The sequence below is a fragment of the Coregonus clupeaformis genome, chromosome 33 (genome assembly GCF_020615455.1).
Source record: "Coregonus clupeaformis isolate EN_2021a chromosome 33, ASM2061545v1, whole genome shotgun sequence".
NCBI lineage: Eukaryota > Metazoa > Chordata > Actinopteri > Salmoniformes > Salmonidae > Coregonus > Coregonus clupeaformis.
This window is the reverse complement of record NC_059224.1, coordinates 4,246,719-4,258,932: the sequence shown is the minus strand read 5'-3', so window position 1 is coordinate 4,258,932 and position 12,214 is coordinate 4,246,719. Positions and strand designations below refer to the sequence as shown.

The 12,214-nt window shown below is 45.3% G+C and overlaps 1 long non-coding RNA gene across 1 annotated transcript; it reads left to right on the top strand.

Moving 5' to 3' along the window:
• The first annotated feature begins 60 nt into the window (after window positions 1-60).
• Window positions 61-9,321, top strand: LOC121548523. Its single transcript, XR_006657722.1, has 2 exons — window positions 61-965; window positions 7,690-9,321. It is a non-coding gene; the product is annotated as an uncharacterized LOC121548523 (long non-coding RNA).
• Window positions 9,322-12,214: the final 2,893 nt, after the last annotated feature.

The following is a 12,214-nucleotide window of genomic DNA, read 5'->3' as shown; positions in this document are numbered from 1 at the left end:
TGTCTGTACTTCCTGTGTCTGTACTTCCTGTGTCTGTACTTCCTGTGTCTGTAGGTAAGGTATTAAATGAAGGGGAGGGAGGTGGAATTAGGGACATGTGACTACAGGGTTGGTGGATTTTGAGGGGTCAGTGGCAAGAGGGATTGGGGGGGACACATTGATCTAGAGGAGAGTGGGGGAAAGAAATGGGCTGCGTTCTGATATCCTGCATCCAGAAGTGTTCACACTTTCATTTCACCTCATGCTTTTAAAAGCACTGGATTGGTGCAAGCATGATGGGGAGACATTCCACCACAGCACCAGACCACTGGACGACCCCAGGACCAGACCACTGGACGACCCCAGGACCAGACCACTGGACGACCCCAGGACCAGACCACTGGACGACCCCAGGACCAGACCACTGGACGACCCCAGCACCAGACCACTGGACGACCCCAGGACCAGACCACTGGACGACCCCAGGACCAGACCACTGGACGACCCCAGGACCAGACCACTGGACGACCACAGCACCAGACCACTGGACGACCACAGCACCAGACCACTGGACGACCCCAGGACCAGACCACTGGACGACCCCAGGACCAGACCACTGGACGACCACAGCACCAGACCACTGGACGACCCCAGGACCAGACCACTGGACGACCCCAGGACAAGCGTTTGCTTTCCTAACCTCCTGTATTATTAGAATATTGTGGGGGAAAATAATAAACAATTCACCACCTAAAACACTGCGAATCAGGCAGAAGTGTAAAATCATGTTTAATTACGGTTACGGTAAACTGCATTTTATCAACACTGAAGTTACACAGTGTTATGCTTGAATGTTTTTAGTTGAGTTACATCTAATGCCAATGCTATCCTTTGAAATGACAGAACTGGATTGGTAACAGCAACCCCCTGCGCTACAGTGTGTCAGCCTATAACTTGTTTAGCACGGAGGTGCTGAAGGAGGAAAGGTATGTATTCTCAGATTAATGTTTATTCCGACATATAAAATGTAGTCCTACATTCTGATGTGAAATGTTGTTCTACTACTTTCACCTCTCCATCCATAATGCGTCTTTCCGAAGTAATCCTTTTTTAGTCAGAAAAATATGATATATTTCAAATAAGACAGTTTCCTGCTGGATAATTTTTTAAAAGGGGGTTTTAAAGTAAGAATATTAATTAAACAATTATATTAACTGGCCAACGACATCCTTTATTTGTGTGTTTTTTTTCCCGATACACTAATAATAATTCATTTTAATTTGGTGGATGCCTTTCAGGACACTCAAGGACATCTTACATTAAAATGAAGTGCAATACATAAAGTCATAAAATCAAATGCATCAATCAACAGCTAAATAAAATCTAAGGACCAGACATTTACAGTGAGGGGGAAAAAAGTATTTGATCCCCTGCTGATTTTGTACGTTTGCCCACTGACAAAGACATGATCAGTCTATAATTTTAATGGTAGGTTTATTTGAACAGTGAGAGACAGAATAACAACACAAAAATCCAGAAAAACGCATGTAAAAAATGTTATAAATTGATTTGCATTTTAATGAGGGAAATAAGTATTTGACCCCTCTGCAAAACATGACTTAGCACTTGGTGGCAAAACCCTTGTTGGCAATCACAGAGATCAGATGTTTCTTGTAGTTGGCCACCAGGTTTGCACACATCTCAGGAGGGATTTTGTCCCACTGCTCTTTGCAGATCTTCTCCAAGTCATTAAGGTTTCGAGGCTGACGTTTGGCAACGCGAACCTTCAGCTCCCTCCACAGATTTTCTATGGGATTAAGGTCTGGAGACTGGCTAGGCCACTCCAGGACCTTAATGTGCTTCTTCTGTAGCCACTCCTTTGTTGCCTTGGCCGTGTGTTTTGGGTCATTGTCATGCTGGAATACCCATCCACAGCCCATTTTAAATGCCCTGGCTGAGGGAAGGAGGTTCTCACCCAAGATTTGACGGTACATGGCCCCGTCCATCGTCCCTTTGATGCGGTGAAGTTGTCCTGTCCCCTTAGCAGAAAAACACCCCCAAAGCATAATGTTTCCACCTCCATGTTTGACGGTGGGGATGGTGTTCTTGGGGTCATAGGCAGCATTCCTCCTCCTCCAAACACGGCGAGTTGAGTTGATGCCAAAGAGCTCGATTTTGGTCTCATCTGACCACAACACTTTCACCCAGTTCTCCTCTGAATCATTCAGATGTTCATTGGCAAACTTCAGACGGGGATGTATATGTGCTTTCTTGAGCAGGGGGACCTTGCGGGCGCTGCAGGATTTCAGTCCTTCATGACGTAGTGTGTTACCAATTGTTTTCTTGGTGACTATGGTCCCAGCTGCCTTGAGATCATTGACAAGATCCTCCCGTGTCGTTCTGGGCTGATTCCTCACCGTTCTCATGATCATTGTAACTCCACGAGGTGAGATATTGCATGGAGCCCCAGGCCGAGGGAGATTGACAGTTCTTTTGTGTTTCTTCCATTTGCGAATAATCGCGCCAACTGTTGTCACCTTCTCACCAAGCTGCTTGGCGATGGTCTTGTAGCCCATTCCAGCCTTGTGTAGGTCTACAATCTTGTCCCTGACATCCTTGGAGAGCTCTTTGGTCTTGGCCATGGTGGAGAGTTTGGAATCTGATTGATTGATTGATTGATTGATTGCTTCTGTGGACAGGTGTCTTTTATACAGGTAACAAGCTGAGATTAGGAGCACTCCCTTTAAGAGTGTGCTCCTAATCTCAGCTCGTACCTGTATAAAAGACACCTGGGAGCCAGAAATCTTTCTGATTGAGAGGGGTCAAATACTTATTTCCCTCATTAAAATGCAAATCAATTTATAACATTTTTGACATGCGTTTTTCTGGATTTTTTTGTTGTTATTCTGTCTCTCACTGTGCAAATAAACCTACCATTAAAATTATAGACTGATCATGTCTTTGTCAGTGGGCAAACGTACAAAATCAGCAGGGGATCAAATACTTTTTTCCCTCACTGTACATTTACATCATTTAGCAGATGCTCTTATCCAGAGCGACTTACAAATTGGTGCATTCAACTTATGATAGCCGGGGGGGGTGGAAGGATTACTTTATACTATTCCAGGTATTCCTTAAAGAGGTAGGGTTTCAAGTGTCTCCGGAAGGTGGTCAGAGACTCCGCTGTCCTGGCGTCGTGGGGGAGCTTGTTCCACCATTGGGGTGCCAGAGAAGCGAATAGCTTTGACTTGGCTGAGCGGGAACTGTGCTTCCGTAGAGGTAGGGGGGGCTAGCAGGCCAGAGGTGGATGAACGTAGTGCCCTCGTTTGGGTGTAGGGTCTGATCAGAGCCTGAAGGTAAGGAGGTGACGTTCCCCTCACAGCTCCGTAGGCAAGCACCATGGTCTTGTAGAAGATGCGAGCCTCAACTGGAAGCCAGTGGAGTGTGCGGAGGAGCGGGGTGACATGAGAGAACTTGGGAAGGTTGAACACCAGACGGGCTGCAGCGTTCTGGATAAATTGTAGGGGTTTAATGGCACAGGCAGGGAGCCCAGCCAACAGCGAGTTGCAGTAATCCAGACGGGAGATGACAAGTGCCTGGATTAGGACCTGTGCCGCTTTCTGTGTAAGGTAGGGTCGTACTCTGCGAATGTTGTAGAGCATGAACCTGCAGGATCGGGTCACCGCTTTGATGTTTGCGGAGAACGACAGGGTGTTGTCCAGGGTCACGCCAAGGTTCTTTGCACTCTGGGAGGAGGACACAATGGAGTTGTCAACCGTGATGGCGAGATCATGGAGCGGGCAGTCCTTCCCCGGGAGGAAGAGCAGCTCCGTCTTGCCAAGGTTCAGCTTGAGGTGGTGATCCGACATCCACACTGATATGTCTGCCAGAGATGCGATTCGCCACCTGGTTATCAGAATTAATTGTGTGTCGTCTGCGTAGCAATGATAGGAGAGACCATGTGAGGATATGACAGAGCCAAGTGACTTGGTGTATAGAGAAAATATGAGAGGGCCTAGAACTGAGCCCTGGGGGACACCAGTGGTGAGAGCACGTGGTGCGGAGACAGATTCTCGCCACGCCACCTGGTAGGTGCGACCTGTCAGGTAGGACGCAATCCAAGAGTGAGCAGGGCCAGAGATTCCCAACTCGGAGAGGGTGGAGAGGAGGATCTGATGGTTCACAGCATCAAAGGCAGCGGATATGTCTAGAAGGATAAGGGCAGAGGAGAGAGCGTTAGCTTTAACAGTGCGGAGAGCCTCCGTTACACAGAGAAGAGCAGTCTCAGTTGAATGACCAGTCTTGAAACCTGACTGGTTTGGATCAAGAAGGTAATTCTGAGAGAGATAGCAGGAGAGTTTGCTAGAGACGGCACGCTCAAGAGTTTTGGAGAGAAAAGAAAGAAGGGATACTGGTCTGTAGTTGTTGACATCGGAGGGATCGAGTGTAGGTTTTTTGAGGAGGGGTGCAACTCTCGCTCTCTTGAAGACGGAAGGGACATGGCCAGCGGTCAAGGATGAGTTGATGAGCGAGGTGAGGTAAGGGAGAAGGTCTCGGGAAATGGTCTGGAGAAGAGAGGAGGGGATAGGGTCAAGCGGGCAGGTTGTTGGGCGGCCGGCTGTCACGTCGCAAGATTTCATCTGGCGAGAGAGGGGAGAAAGAAGTTAAAGCATAGGGTAGGGCAGTGTGAGCAGGACCAGCGGTGTCATTTGACTTAATAAATGAGGATCGGATGTCGTCATCCTTCTTTTCAAAATGGTTGACGAAGTCATCCACAGAGAGGGAGGAGGGAGGGGGAGGAGGAGGAGGATTCAGCAGGGAGGAGAAGGTGGAAAATAGCTTCCTAGGGTTAGAGGCAGAGGCTTGAAATTTAGAGTGGTAGAAAGTGGCTTTGGCAGCGGAAACAGAGGAAGAGAATGTAGAGCGGAGGGAGTGAAAAGATGACAGGTTCGCAGGGAGTCTAGTTTTCCTCCATTTCCGCTCGGCTGCCCGGAGCCCTTTTCTGTGAGCTCGCAATGAGTCGTCAAGCCACAGAGCAGGAGGGGAGGACCGAGCCGGCCGGGAGGATAGGGGACATAGAGAGTCAAAAGATGCAGAAAGGGAGGAGAGGAGGGTTGAGGAGGCAGAATCAGGAGATCAGAGGGAGAAGGATTTAGCAGAGGGAAGAAATGATAGAATGGAAGAGGAGAGAGTAGCGGGAGAGAGAGAGCGAAGGTTGCGACGGGACATTACCATCTGAGTAGGGGCAGAGTGAGTAGTGTTGGAGGAGAGCGAGAGAGAAAAGGATACAAAGTAGTGGTTGGAGACTTGGAGTGGAGTTGCAGTGAGATTAGTAGAAGAACAGCATCTAGTAAAGATGAGGACAAGCTTATTGCCTGCCTTGTGAGTAGGGGGGGATGGTGAGAGGGTGAGGTCAAAAGAGGAAAGGAGTGGAAAGAAGGAGGCAGAGAGAAATGAGTCAAAGGCAGGCGTAGGGAGGTTAAAGTCACCCAGAACTGTGAGGGGTGAGCCATCCTCAGGAAAGGAACTTATCAAGGCGTCAAGCTCATTGATGAACTCTCCAAGGGAACCTGGAGGGCAATAAATGATAAGAATGTTAAGCTTGAATTGGCTAGTGACTGTGACAGCATGGAATTCAAATGAGGAGATAGACAGATGGGTCAGGGGAAAAAGAGAGAATGTCCACTTGGGAGAGATGAGGATTCCTGTGCGACCACCCCGCTGACCAGATGCTCTCGGGGTATGCGAGAACACATGGTTAGACGAGGAAAGAGCAGTAGGAGTAGCAGTGTTTTCTGTGGTCATCCATGTTTCCGTCAGCGCCAAGAAGTCGAGGGACTGGAGGGTAGCATAGGCTGAGATGAACTCTGCCTTGTTGGCCGCAGAATGGCAGTTCCAGAGGCTGCCGGAGACCTGGAACTCCACGTGGGTCGTGCGTGCAGGGACCACCAGATTAGAGAGGCAGCAGCCACGCGGTGTGAAGCGTTTGTATGGCCTGTGCAGAGAGGAGAGAACAGGGATAGACAGACACATAGTTGACAGGCTACAATAATGCAAAGGGGATCGGAATGAAATTAACTAAACATCTGGGAAAGCAAGAGAGCGGGGCCTCCCTCACTTACGTTTCACTGAAACACTCAAATACAACTCTCCCAACTTCCACTTTAGAAATTATAATTGTTGTAAACTACAGCGGTTCAATGTTTTCTAGGAATAGACTCTAACTTACTTTATTCAGCTAGCTAACTTGGTACAGTATTCTTCCGTGAAAACGGTCCAGGGCACCGAATCCTATGACGCCAAAGCCAACTAGCATGCCAGCCTCCAATAACACGGTTTAGCACCAATACTCGGTTACAACAAACCACCAGTGTGTGAACACGCCAAACAGATTATTTGTGTCCGTGTCTAACGTTGTGTAAAGTTTTGGGTTAGTTTTGACAGTTTGAGTGAGTACGTCGTCAACTTATTCAGCCAGTTAGTTAGCTAGAATAGTTAGCATACTAGCTAGCCATTGCTCTCTGCCAACGAACCACCCCCTCCTCCCACGGCACGAACACACAGAGAGAGCCAAGCTAACGTTAACTAGTCACCCATGTCCCGAATTCCCTTGAACGACTCTGGTTACCAGTATGTAAAAACTAAACAAAAATAAATGTAGGTTATAACTTACCCTTAGTAGCTACTGTTAGCTAGTTAAGTGTAAAGCTAGCTACTGAATCGATTCAGCCAGTTCGCGTCTGTCCCAACGGAGAGAAAGCGTCTCCAAATATTAAAGCTAGGTCGTCCCAGCTATTGTATACAGTAGCTACTAACTACCTAACGTTAATGCTTCAGATAATGAGGTTAGAAAAACAGCTGAATGGTAGGAAGCTAGCTGGCATAATTACAGGTACTCTTAAGCGTGAAATAACATTGGAAACAACCATCCACAGTTGCTAATAGTTACCAGTAGCTATCCACTAGCTAGCTAGCTTTATTGGTCCAGGTAGTGGGTTAGGTAGCCTCGTGCTTCACCGGGCTCAGCCGAATACAATACTTACCTACAATAATAACTACCTAGATAAACTACCTACAATACCTACCTACAATCTAAATACATGGTTTAAGCTTTACTTTACAGAAATCCCAGTGGCTAGATGTGCCAAGCTTATATAGACATACCCCAAGAGACTTGCAGCTGTAATTGCTGCAAAAGGTGGCTCTACAAAGTATTGACTTTGGGGGGGGTGAATAGTTATGCACGCTGAAGTTTTCAGTTTTTTTGTCTTATTTCTTGTTTGTTTCACAATAAAACATATTTTGGATCTTCAAAGTGGTAGGCATGTTGTGTAAATCAAATGATACAAACCCCCCAAAAAATCCATTTTAATTCCAGGTTGTAAGGCAACAAAATAGGAAAAATGCCAAGGGGGGTGAATACTTTCACAAGCCACTGTACCTTGACTAAACGGTCATGTGGAATTTGACTGCCTTCATGACTCGTGACCGCCGGTGTGGCGGTAATACGGTCACCGTAACAGGTCTAGGGTGTAGATATGCAGCAGCCCTAATCACATCAATAGATTACAGATACTTTTAGTCACATCAGTAGATTAGACAAAATGTAATGTTGTTTAGTGTTATCTGTAATGTAGTACGTAACATTTGATGTTTTGATATATACAGTATGTATGTTATCCATGCCAAGCTCTCTGTCTTCCCTGTTAGATGAATGTGGTGGAAAAGGAGGGTTTCCTTACTGCTGTTTTGAGGAAGGGACCATCGTCATTAGATGTCTGGTGCAAGGTGAGGTAAGGGGGAAGGTCTTTATAGTTCAGTTAACCATCAAGCCACCATCATCTGTTGGAAACAAACATCTGGAAGACGTACTGGCTACAGGCAGGGCACTTCACTATATCTTTGTCTCATTCTATCTTGTTATTGTTCAATTTTCCAATAAGATTATTACTTGAGATAGCTGAATAGATATTGTAGGCCGGCCCAGAAATGACTCTTAACAACTGTAACAAGGTTTTATTGTGTGAAAAAGAAGTAAGGGAAGCACTTTACAGTAATAGAAGTTACTATATTGGTAAAGGGGTTAATGTCTCTCTCTGATGTAGAATAATGGCAGTAATATCCTGCAACTTACGGTATTCAATATTCACCTTTTGATATTCATCTTTCTGATCTTTCTTGTAACTTAACAATAGTCCTTTTGCACATTGCTCCAGTCCCCCCCCCAGAGGTGGCAAGGGCCAGCCGGGCCCCAGCGGACCTCCGGCGCCCCCCAGACCCCTTGTTGCATCCACACCCGATCAGCCGGTGGGTCTACATTCTCCCCAGTCACTTGAAACTACGAAGACCCTGAAGCAACAACAAAAACGGGGTTGTTGACACCAAAATGTTCAGTTGAGACCAATCATATTTCAGCTACGTTACTGTAGGGGAGGTGTTGAGGGGGCTGAGCTACATTGTAGTAGCGCCTACCTGTTTTGTGAATGCAGGAGAAAGACTATGGGCCATATAACTGCTATGATGTAGAATTAGAAATGTCCCATTCTTTGTTTCAGACCTTTGTGGTTTCTTCTGGGTATCCTGCCTTAGAGACTTTTCTGGTGGGTCCACTTCTCTTCACTCCACTGATAACCAAAATACATTCCCTCATCATCCTTGGTCCACTACGCCGGTCACTCGTATAAACAACCCTGAACCCATTACAGATGTTTGTATTCAAGAACAAACCTTGACTGAAGTAGCCCACAGCATCCAAATCTCCAAGTGGAATGTAATTTGCACTTGTAGTCCATTTGAGTGTAAAGAATTTGCTGATGTCGAGCTGAACGCATTCCTAGCTGTATTTTGTCTAACTAAGGAATTGATAAGTTTGTTTTTAGCTATGTTGTCCTTTACGACATCTTTCAGGAGTTTATATTTCTTTATTGGCCCTTTTACCAACACAAACTGTATTACAGCAACAAACTGGGGACCATTTGCATGCATGGGAAGGTGAGGGGTAGAATGGGCCAAAATGAAGTACAAAAATCAGTTTGTCTTCTCTTGTGTTTTTTGTGGGGTAAGGGCTGCCTGTCTTGGCCCCCAGGTCCTGCAGTTGCTGGGTCAGTGGGACCCATAGCTGACACTCTTGGCCACGCCATGCTGGGGTTTGCTTTGTTTTTAATGGTGGGGTCCTAAAAATATGTTGAAATTAAGTGTCCAGGATATTGAAATGAAGTGTCCAGGATATTGAAATGAAGTGTCCAGGATATTGAAATGAAATTCTTCCATCTCACGAGGATAAGTCATCTACCTGCTGTTTATGTAAGACAAAGACTAATTAAAGTAAAATGAATTGCTTTGTGTATGTGTTATGCATGTGATAGTATTTAACTGCATGGCAGTACATGCTAGTATGTTTAGTCAATTTCAGAACTATACATTAAATATGCAGTTGGTTAAAATGAGTCCTAATACATACATTTGTGTTCCAGATATCCCCAGACACCCTGGTGACATTGGACATCTCCCAACTTCATGAACATTTCAAATAAAACAATCGTATTTGTATTTTGGTGGTTAACGAACAGACGAGTTAACGAACAGACGAGTTAACGAACAGACAGTTTCTCTACTATCTCCCATTTTCAATCGATCACATTTATTTATAAGGCCCTTTTTACATCAGCAGATGTCACAAAGTGCTATACAGAAACCCAGCCTAAAACCCCAAACAGCAAGCAATGCAGATGTAGAAGCACGGTGGCTAGGAAAAACTCCCTAGAAAGGAAGAAACCTAGAGAGTGCCTTTCAGTTCACCTTTGCACCCCTGGGCCAGACTACACTCAATCATAGGACCTACTCACATCGATAGGCAGACCATTCCATAAAAATGGAGCTCTATAGGAGAAAGCCCTGCCTCCAGCTGTTTGCTTAGAAATTCTAGGGACAATAAGGAGGCCTGCGTCTTGTGACCGTAGCGTACGTGTAGGTATGTACGGCAGGACCAAATCAGAGAGATGGGTAGGAGCAAGCCCATGTAATGCTTTGTAGATTAGCAGGAAAACCTTGAAATCAGCCCTAGCCTTAACAGGAAGCCAGAGGCTAGCACTGGAGTAATATGATTAGACCACTGCTCCTGAGTGGCGCAGTGGTCTAAGGCACTGCATCGCAGTGCTAGCTGTGCCACTAGAGATCCTGGTTCGAATCCAGGCTCTGTCGCAGCCGGCCGCGACCGGGAGACTCATGGGCGACGCACAATTGGCCCAGCGTTGTCCAGGGTAGGGGAGGGAATGGCCGGCAGGGATGTAGCTCAGTTGATAGAGCATGGCGTTTGCAACGCCAGGGTTGTGGGTTCGATTCCCACGGGGGGCCAGTATAAAAAAAATATGTATTCACTAACTGTAAGTGGCTCTGGATAAGAGCGTCTGCTAAATGACTAAAATGTAAATGTAAAATGTAAAAAATATAACATATTGGTTCTAGTCAAGATACTAGCAGCCGTGTTTAGCACTAACTGAAGTTTATTTAGTGCTTTATCCGGGTAGCCGGAGAGTAGAGCATTGCAGTAGTCTAATCTAGAAGAGACAAAAGCATGGATTAGCTTCTCTGCATCATTTCTGGAAAAAAAGTTTCTGATTTTTGCAATGTTACGAAGATGGGAAAAAAGCTGTCCTTGAAATATTCTTGATATGTTCGTCAAAAGAGAGATCAGGGTCCAGAGTAACGCCGAGGTCCTTCAGTTTTTTTTTTTTGACGACTGTACAACCATCAAGATTAACTGTCAGATCCAACAGCAGATCTCTTTGTTTCTTGGGACCTAGAACTAGCATCTCTGTTTTGTCTGAGTTTAAAAGTAAAACATTTGCCGCCCTCCACTTCCTTATGTCTGAAACAGGCTTCCAGGGTCGGACATTTTGGGGCTTCACTATGTTTCATTGAAATGTCCAGCTGTGTGTCGTCCGCATAGCAGTGAAAGTTAACATTGTGTTTCCGAATGACATCACCAAGAGGTAAAATATATTGTGAAAACAATAGTGGTCCTAAAACGGAACCTTGAGGAACGAACCATCCACAGAGACGATCTGACATCTTTCAGACAGATTAGATCTAAACCAGGCAAGAACTTATCTGTGTCGACCAATTAGGGCTTCTAATCTCTCCAAAGGAATGTGGTGATCGATGGTGTCAAAAGCAGCGTTAAGGTCTAGGAGCACGAGGACAGATGCAGAGCCTTGGTCTGACGCCATTAAAAGGTCATTTACCACCTTCACGAGTGCAGTCTCAGTGCTATGATGGGGTCTAAAGCCAGACTGAAGCGTTTCTTATACATTATTTGTCTTCAGGAAGGCAGTGAGTTGCTGCACAACAGCTTTTTAAATTTTTTTGAGAGCAATGGGAGATTCAATTATAGGCCGATTAGTTTTTTTTATATTTTCTGGGTCAAGATTTGGCTTTATCAAGAGAGGCTTATATACTGCCACTTTTAGTGAGTTTGGTTCACATCCAGAGGATATGGAGCCATTTATTATGTTCAACATAGGAGGGCCAAGCACAGGAAGTATCTCTTTCAGTAGTTTTGTTGGAATAGGGTCCACTATGCAGCTTGATAAAGATAATATTTGTAAAACATTATTTTAATACATGCAAAATTATTTGTAAATATGGATAAAGATTTGTGAACAAACATCACAATGTGTAGATAAAAAACCGAAAGCAAACATATTTCCAAAGTTATAAATAAAAGCGTTGCGTCGTGTCTAATAATGTAGGTATCCAATCATTTCAACATAACACTTCCGCATTAGAACTGTCAAATCTGCATCTGACGTCTGTGGAAACACAGACAACGACCCGAAACACACAGCCGGGGCAACTAAGGAGTGGCTCCGTAAGAAGCATCTCAAGGTCCTGGAGTGGCCTAGCCAGTCTCCAGACCTGAACCCAATAGAACATCTTTGGAGGGAGCTGAAAGTCCGTATTGCCCAGCGACAGCCCCGAAACCTGAAGGATCTGGAGAAGGTCTGTATGGAGGAGTGGGCCAAAATCCCTGCTGCAGTGTGTGCAAACCTGGTCAAGACCTACAGGAAACGTATGATCTCTGTAATTGCAAACAAAGGTTTCTGTACCAAATATTAAGTTCTGCTTTTCTGATGTATCAAAATACTTTTGTGATGCAATAAAATGCAAATGAATAACTTAAAAGTCATAATGTGATTTTCTGGATTTTTGTTTTTGTGTTTTCATTTGTTCACAG